We start from the raw sequence: 7,296 nt of genomic DNA on the forward strand, positions 1-7,296 counted from the left end.
TTTGAGTGTCAACACCCCAAGTTGTAGTGCAGCCGTCGGAACGAGCAGAGGGACTGGTTAGCTGTCGTTCGCCCGGATTCCACTTGTGTCTTGTCATAGCGCAGTCCTTATCTTTGCAGGGATTAGCACCAGAAAATCACAGAATTGCAGAGTTGGAAGGGACCCTCAAGGACCATCGAGTCCCAACTCCCAATCTCCTGCACAGGACAGCCCAAGAGTCACACCATGTGTGACCCAATGTGCCCAAGAGCATTGTCCAAATGCTTCTTGAACCTTGTCAGGCTTGGTGCTGTGACCACTTCCCTGGAGAGCCTGTTCCAGTGCCCAAATCCCAACTCTGGACAAAGAACCTTATTCTTCTATCCAGCCTAAAATTTCTCTGACATCTTCAGGTCATTCCTTTGGGTCTTGCCACTGGTCACCACAGAGAAGCGATCTGGGCATGATTGCTGTCACTGTGAAAATACAACAGAAAATCAATCAACCAGCCACTGTTGGAAACCATCCATTCCTTTGGGAAGCATGGTCTCCAACCTTATTGAAGCCCAGAGCTTGTCAAATGCTTACATATGTCATAAGGTTTTTCTGCAGTTCAGTGCTGCAGGCTAGATCCACCTTTTTTAACAAGAAATAGGTGAAGCAGGGAAACAGAGGAAGAAAGGTGAAAATATAGGTCCAGGAAATATCAAGATAAAGGTCACTTGCTCCACCCTGCCTTGCTCACTCCACTAGAGCCCTGTATCTTCAGGGACGTCCGTGCAGAGTAGCTGCAGCAAGGTGATGCTGGGGTGTTCAACCCAGAATTAGAACACAAGCGGAAACAAGTACTCTAAGAATTTATTATTTAAAAAGACATTATGGTAAATGATAGCTGAGGTGAATTGCTTAATCTTTGTTCCACGAACCCAGAACTCACAATAAAATGTCCTCTTCAGTATTACCTCTTATTATGGGAAGGAAGAGGAATTTCTGTAGGTATGAGGCCTTGCAAGATGCAAGATCTGGGTGTTTTTTTTTTTTTTGGTCTAATAATCTTTTCTTAATCTAACTTTGTAAATACAATCACTTTATGCAATTTTATTATTTTTACTCGTTTGTTTAGTTTGATTATGTCTGTTTGGTTTGTTATGTTGTGCTTTTTGCAGTTATTGTACTAAAGATCACCTCAGATTTTCAGTGAGGTAATTGATTTTACTTATTACTGTTGTTTTTCATGCAAGTACAAAGAGAAGGACTTGGATCTCAGTTGGCAGTCTGTGTTTGAATTACCTGTTACCAAATAGGTTTGATACAAGATGTTTAACACATTGCAAACCAAAGGCAGCAATCCTCTGCCATGGCATGTTTTGAAATAAACAGCTTGGAATAAAATGTGGTTGAAATTTAGCTGAACAGATGAGGAGCTTTATTTATGATAACATGTGAACAGCCACTGTTATTCAGGCCTCATCTGTAGTTCTGAAATTGTATGAAAAGATGAGTGTAATGTCTTGAAAATATAGCCAATAAATGGAGGCTAGATTTCAGATAACTAGAGCCTGTGCAGGTTGTGTGTAACCATTAATATCATGAGGAAAGCAAAACCCTCAGTATTCCTTCTTATTCCTGACTGAATGATTCGTTATAATCCAATTTTAAATATATTATATATTTGATGGTTATAACTAGCTGAGGCTCAGACCTCAATCAGATCTGATAGCCATACATGCTCACAGAATCAGCCAGCTGGCTGGTTAGTGGGGAAAGAGAGATCTGACTGCAAGAAAAGGCAATTAGATTGTAGCTCTTCCATTTTGGAGTTATGCTACAATAAACACAGGATTAGAAGAAGAGTAAAAAATCCCCAAACCTAATTTCCTTAAAACCTAGGTGTTAAAGAAATTTTTCACACTGGGGTCTCATCTCCATTAGATAGGTTTATTGGCACCAATCAGTTATGATACCTGATTAGCTCCAGCCAAGTGCCTGATAAGAGTGACCATGGAAAAAGAAATCCCTGGGCAAATACACCCTCACAATGTAATCTCCCTATCCATCATGTGACAGTCTGGAGCAGCAGCCATATTAGGGGCTGTTGTATTGTCACCCTTCATTTTTTTTACCAAGTGATTGCTAGGTGATCATTTTTACATCCCCTTAGGTTGGTTTCAGTGGGGATTTCAGCCAGTTTTGTAGTCCATGTTGTAGTAGTGTTGTTACAGTTCATATGCCACAATTTAGAGGCTGTCCACTCTGGAAAAGGAACCATCAGCTTTAAGGGAAAGACATGACAAAACAATGGAAGGGAGGGGGAAAAGGGATTCCGGGTCAAATCTAGCAGAGATGAGAAATATCTGTCTTCAGACAAAGAATGATTCTGTCAGAAATCTGTCAGATTAATGTTTGAATCTCTGCCTCTTTCTGGGTGGCCTATCTCCTCTCCTCTGCTAGTTTTGTCTAAATACTATCTTACAGAATCTCACTGGGGAGAAAAAAAGTTTTTGTTCTGCTTTTCCTGTTCTACAGGGTGTATGGAGGGGATCCTGATGGGTGAAGAACTGTTTCAGTTCCTTCTGCAGCAGCATCATATCTTGCATAAATCGAGGAACTCAAGCAGGGTTTGCTGAGAAGGCTTCATTAAGCTGTACTAAACCCAGTCAGTAATTAAAGTGCTTAGCACAGTATACTAAGGCTATGTTTTCTAATCTACTGAGAACTTTGAGAGTCAAAATATATCATTGTGTATCACACAGAGTATTATTGCTAGGCACCCTAATTTCAGACCAAATTAGTGACCTAAACAACAACTTAATTTTGGGAGCTGATAATCTTCTGCTTTTGGATAGGGAATGGAGACATTTGGGGATTTACATTTAGTAACACTTAGGACATGACTTCAAACAGATTAAATTACGTAGAAGTTTGCTTTGAAAGTCCTTCTGAAGAAATTTGCACAGGTAATCCTGTGTTTGTAAAGTTGTCCAAAGAGAGGATGTTTAGCAGTGCAGACTTGAAAAAAATGAGCTAAGCATGGACTAATGGACTATCTTTTCCAGATTATGTAGAGGTATTTCCCTAACTGTCAGTGGATCTGAACACAGGGAAGGACAGACAAGGTTAGGTCATGTAAGGAAGGACTTTGCAGTACTGCAGTCGTGGTTTAGCTCCAGTTGGCAACTATGTACCATGCAGCTGCTTCTTCACTAGACCATCCAAACCAGTGGGATGGAGGGGAGAACTGGAAAAATCTAAAACCCATGGGCTGAGACAAGGACAGTTTAATAATAGGAAAAAGGAAAAGGATAAATAAAAAAATTAGAGAAAAAACTGATGCTCAATTCAATTGTTCACCACCTGCTGACCAATGCCCAACCCATCATCAAGCAGCAATCGGCAGCTCCCAGCCAACTCCCCTGAGTTTAAATATTGACCATGATGTTCTATAGTATGGTATATCCCTTTGGCCAGTTCAGATCTGTTCTGGCCAGGCTTCCCCATTAGCTTCTTGTGCACCTGAGATAATGAGAAGTCCTTGACTCAGGGTGAGCACTGCTTGGCAACAACCGAAACATCAGTCTGTTGTCAACATTCTCATACTGAATCCAAACCACAGCTGCTAAGAACAAAAATAACGCTATTCCAGCCAAAACCAACACAACTGTTTTCCTAACAGAGGCATGTCTCTCTGTCCTGATGCTGAAGTTTGAATGTGAGCAGCTGAGTTTCATGTGCAGGTAATGGAGTGCCTGCTCCACCTTCTAAAGGAGTGGAGCAGGTTGTGCCTAGGTTTCGGACAGCATTCCACTTAAATTGTTACCTTGGACTCTGTCCACGTGTGCCTATTACAGGGCATTAAGGAAAGACTGCCTGTAATCTTCTGGAGCAAGAAAAATGGAAAGAGAAGTACAGTAATAGTACTCATAATTTACATCCTAAAGCCATCATCGTTTGGTTTTCCTCTGCTTATATTTAAGTTAGTATTTTTCAGTCTTTAGCTCTGCTGCCTCTGTAAAAATGTGTGTCAATAATAGGTTCTTTGTCAGAATAAGTAGCTAGCAACCAGTACAGGTTAATATTTCAGTGTTGTTTTGAATATGTTTATTCTCAAGTTTATATTCTTTCTTTCTGGAGAAAGACCATCAGGGTTCATTTTGAAGATGGGTAATTCTTTGAAGCTGAAGGAAATGTAATTTCTTATTAAAAAATGCTATTGATAGATAATAAGTAAAATCTTATAAAGCTACATGATATACTACTTTCTAATGACTCCTCAGCCTCCTACTGTGGCAGGAGTAGGTCAAGAGAGATGTCAAATGGAGGCAGATGTGGCTGAGAGCTTATTATTGCTGTTTTTGGAAAGAGGATGTGTCCATGTGCAATACCTGTGGAGGAGAGTTTGGGAAGAAGCAAGGAGGCTTTCCTGTCACTTGGCTTGTCCAGCAGATGGGTTGTGATACAGAGCTTCCTAAACTGTGCTAGCACTGAAATGCAGGTGGTTGCTTCAGTGTGATCCCTTACCTGGGCAGCGAGGAGGTCTAAAGGCAGAGCGTCTCACTCGAGGCAGGTCACAGGTCTCTGGTGTTCATACTGGCTATAGGATATCACCTAATTGTTCTCACAGCAGCTGCTGCTCTAAGGTGAAGTGTGGGCACTGCAACAGTTATCTCTAGCATGACGCATTGCATCAAGGAGCTGGATGTAAGGTGAGCCACTTTCCGGCACAAGTGTCTCAAGTGTTTCTTCCTGTCCTTTCATGCTGTGGTAAACAGTGGAAATGAGTGTGTTGGTTCCTGCAACAGAATATACACACACATCCAGTAGTTACATCCAGTGCCTAAAGATAGACACTAAGATGTGCAAAGTCATTACACCCCCAGATCCCCTTTGAAATCAAAGGAACTGCTTAAATACATGTCAGGATGTGATGGAGGTTCATATTCCTGTGTATGAGTGGTTCTCGAACCTCAAGCTGCAAACCCACAGCCAAAGACATCCCTGGCTAGCTGAGCTAATACCTCAGGTTCTCTAGTTCCTCAGCTCTTAATGTCTATCTCTCCTTCAAGAAGAGTGAAGTAGGTTGTGCTGCAGGTGATCTGATTGCTTCCCAAATAGATAATATGGATAGGATGTGATTAAGTATTTCAACAATAGGACAGGAAGAAAAGAAATCACTTGACTAAGAAATTACAAGGCAAGTATACAATTAGGATTGTCACTTGGCTTAGCTACACCACTCCAGTGTTAAAGCTGTTGGTAATTCTTTCTTCCATTATATGGTTCAGTTTAAGCAAATGAACCCCCAGTGCAGGAAATTTAAGCTCACCCCGCAGCAAGAAAATGACAAAGTAAAATCAACAGCCAAATTCCAAACATTTGAAAGGTATAGAAATAAACCACATTATTTATTAGAGGGTTGTTTTTTTTTTCAAGATAATGTAATGGTGTTAGTGCAAGCAGTAATTGCTGTTTAATATTCATTGCAGAAGCTGAACAGCTCTGTTCAGCATATTTCATAACAACCATAGTAACCATATTAACAGGCTGACATGCTGCTTTTGAAGGCATTATTTTTGTTCCATGAAATTAGCTAACTCCCTCCTACATGTGTTTTATCAAATGATAAAAGTCTCCAAATTTCTAACATGCACATGAATCATTATTTTATGATCCTATGCTATAAAGAAAATTTCTCCTTCCCTGGAAAAGAAACATTCCAAAAATCCTGCTGTCTCTGATGTTAATGGGAACTTTATTAGACTGTAACCCACAGCAGTTCATTAGTCAGCTCAGTGACAAAAATATTCTTCTCTGAGGTCTTGCCTGTCATCAGCACAAGACAAATTGTATCTTAAAGATAAGATCTTATTCACTTGGGAAGAAGAAAGAAATTATTGTACTTTACTTTTAAACAAAAGATCATTTTGAATTTCTGTTGGCTTTTGGAAAGTGCTTTGAGCACACAGAGTGCTTCTGGGCCATTTATGAGCCAATTTCTTACTTTTTGGCCATTCACACTCACATTTATCTCTCTGCAAACTCTCTCTCTTTTCCACATCTACTGCATTATCTTTCTAATGAATATTATTATTTTTGATTAATTTCCTCTCATCAATTTCTCTCTGTTCCATCTACAGATGACCTGTTTGACATAAAAAAAATTTGCCTTTTCAGATTGTGCTTTTTTTTTGTTTCATGACAAGTTTCTCTCTCTCAGGAAAAGTGCTTTCACTCAGTTACAGATTGTGAGTTTAATGAAAATAAAAAATAAGGAATTTCTAACATTCAATTACATTTTTTACAGTTTATTTTTGCTAGAAAGTAGTGATAAACCCTCTACATGTAGCTAAAACTGTCTTTCCTGAAAAACCTGTACTTGCAATCCTCATATGCATCAATAATTACCCCATTTTTAGCTATATTTTTGTGTATAAACTACTTTATATGCTTTATTTCCTTTCATCTGTTTTTATGTGTTTCTGTGTTTAACTGTCCATGGTTTCCACCTAAACAAATTTAATGATGCAGGGATTAAATGGTAACCTTAGAAATATGTTTATATGTTTGTAAGACCAAATAAACATCTGGCAGTTTCATTAAGCTTTAAAAGGGAGACATGATTTTTGCCATTCATGTGACAGGATCTATTGAAACTAAAATGTTTAATTGAAAAATGAGAAGTAAAAAGTAGGAAAAGAAAAAAAAAAACAAACCCTACCACTTTTGACTAGAGATTTTAAGTGTGACCCTTTGTTACATTTTATTCTGCTAGAAGAAGTAACATGCTTAGATTATTGAACAGAACTGCACTGTAAGCAAGACAACATTTTCACCAAATTGGACTTTACCCAGGGAGTATTTATAATGCTCATTCTGCAACCAACAGAGTATCATTGTAACAAAGTATCATTGTAACCTTCAATAAACAGATTTGCAGTTATGGTATTACCAGTACAACTATCATCATCTCAGCAGAGAGTCAATGCCTCTCAGATTTTAGATTTATGTGGTTAATGATGCAGTACTAACAAAACCCCAACTGTTTAATGGATAAATTGCATATGTGCAAGTTTATGAGCCTCCAGTTATGTCCAAAAACATTTTCTGAACATAAACATACTGAAGGAAGAAAATAAGGTGTCAAGCAGGATCAGGTATAGAAAGGCTGAAGATGCTGACATTTGGTTGCTTCTACCAAAAGTATGATTTTTAAGGGTGTGTTGGCTATAGGTATTCAAAATCATTTAAAGTGGTGCTGAAGTATCTGCCATCCAGTCTTTTCATCTTAAATTGCTTTAGAACGAGCAGCCCTTGTTTCCT

This window comes from Passer montanus, unplaced genomic scaffold (genome assembly GCF_014805655.1).
Source record: "Passer montanus isolate IOZ18808 unplaced genomic scaffold, ASM1480565v1 scaffold32, whole genome shotgun sequence".
In the NCBI taxonomy this organism is placed as follows: domain Eukaryota; kingdom Metazoa; phylum Chordata; class Aves; order Passeriformes; family Passeridae; genus Passer; species Passer montanus.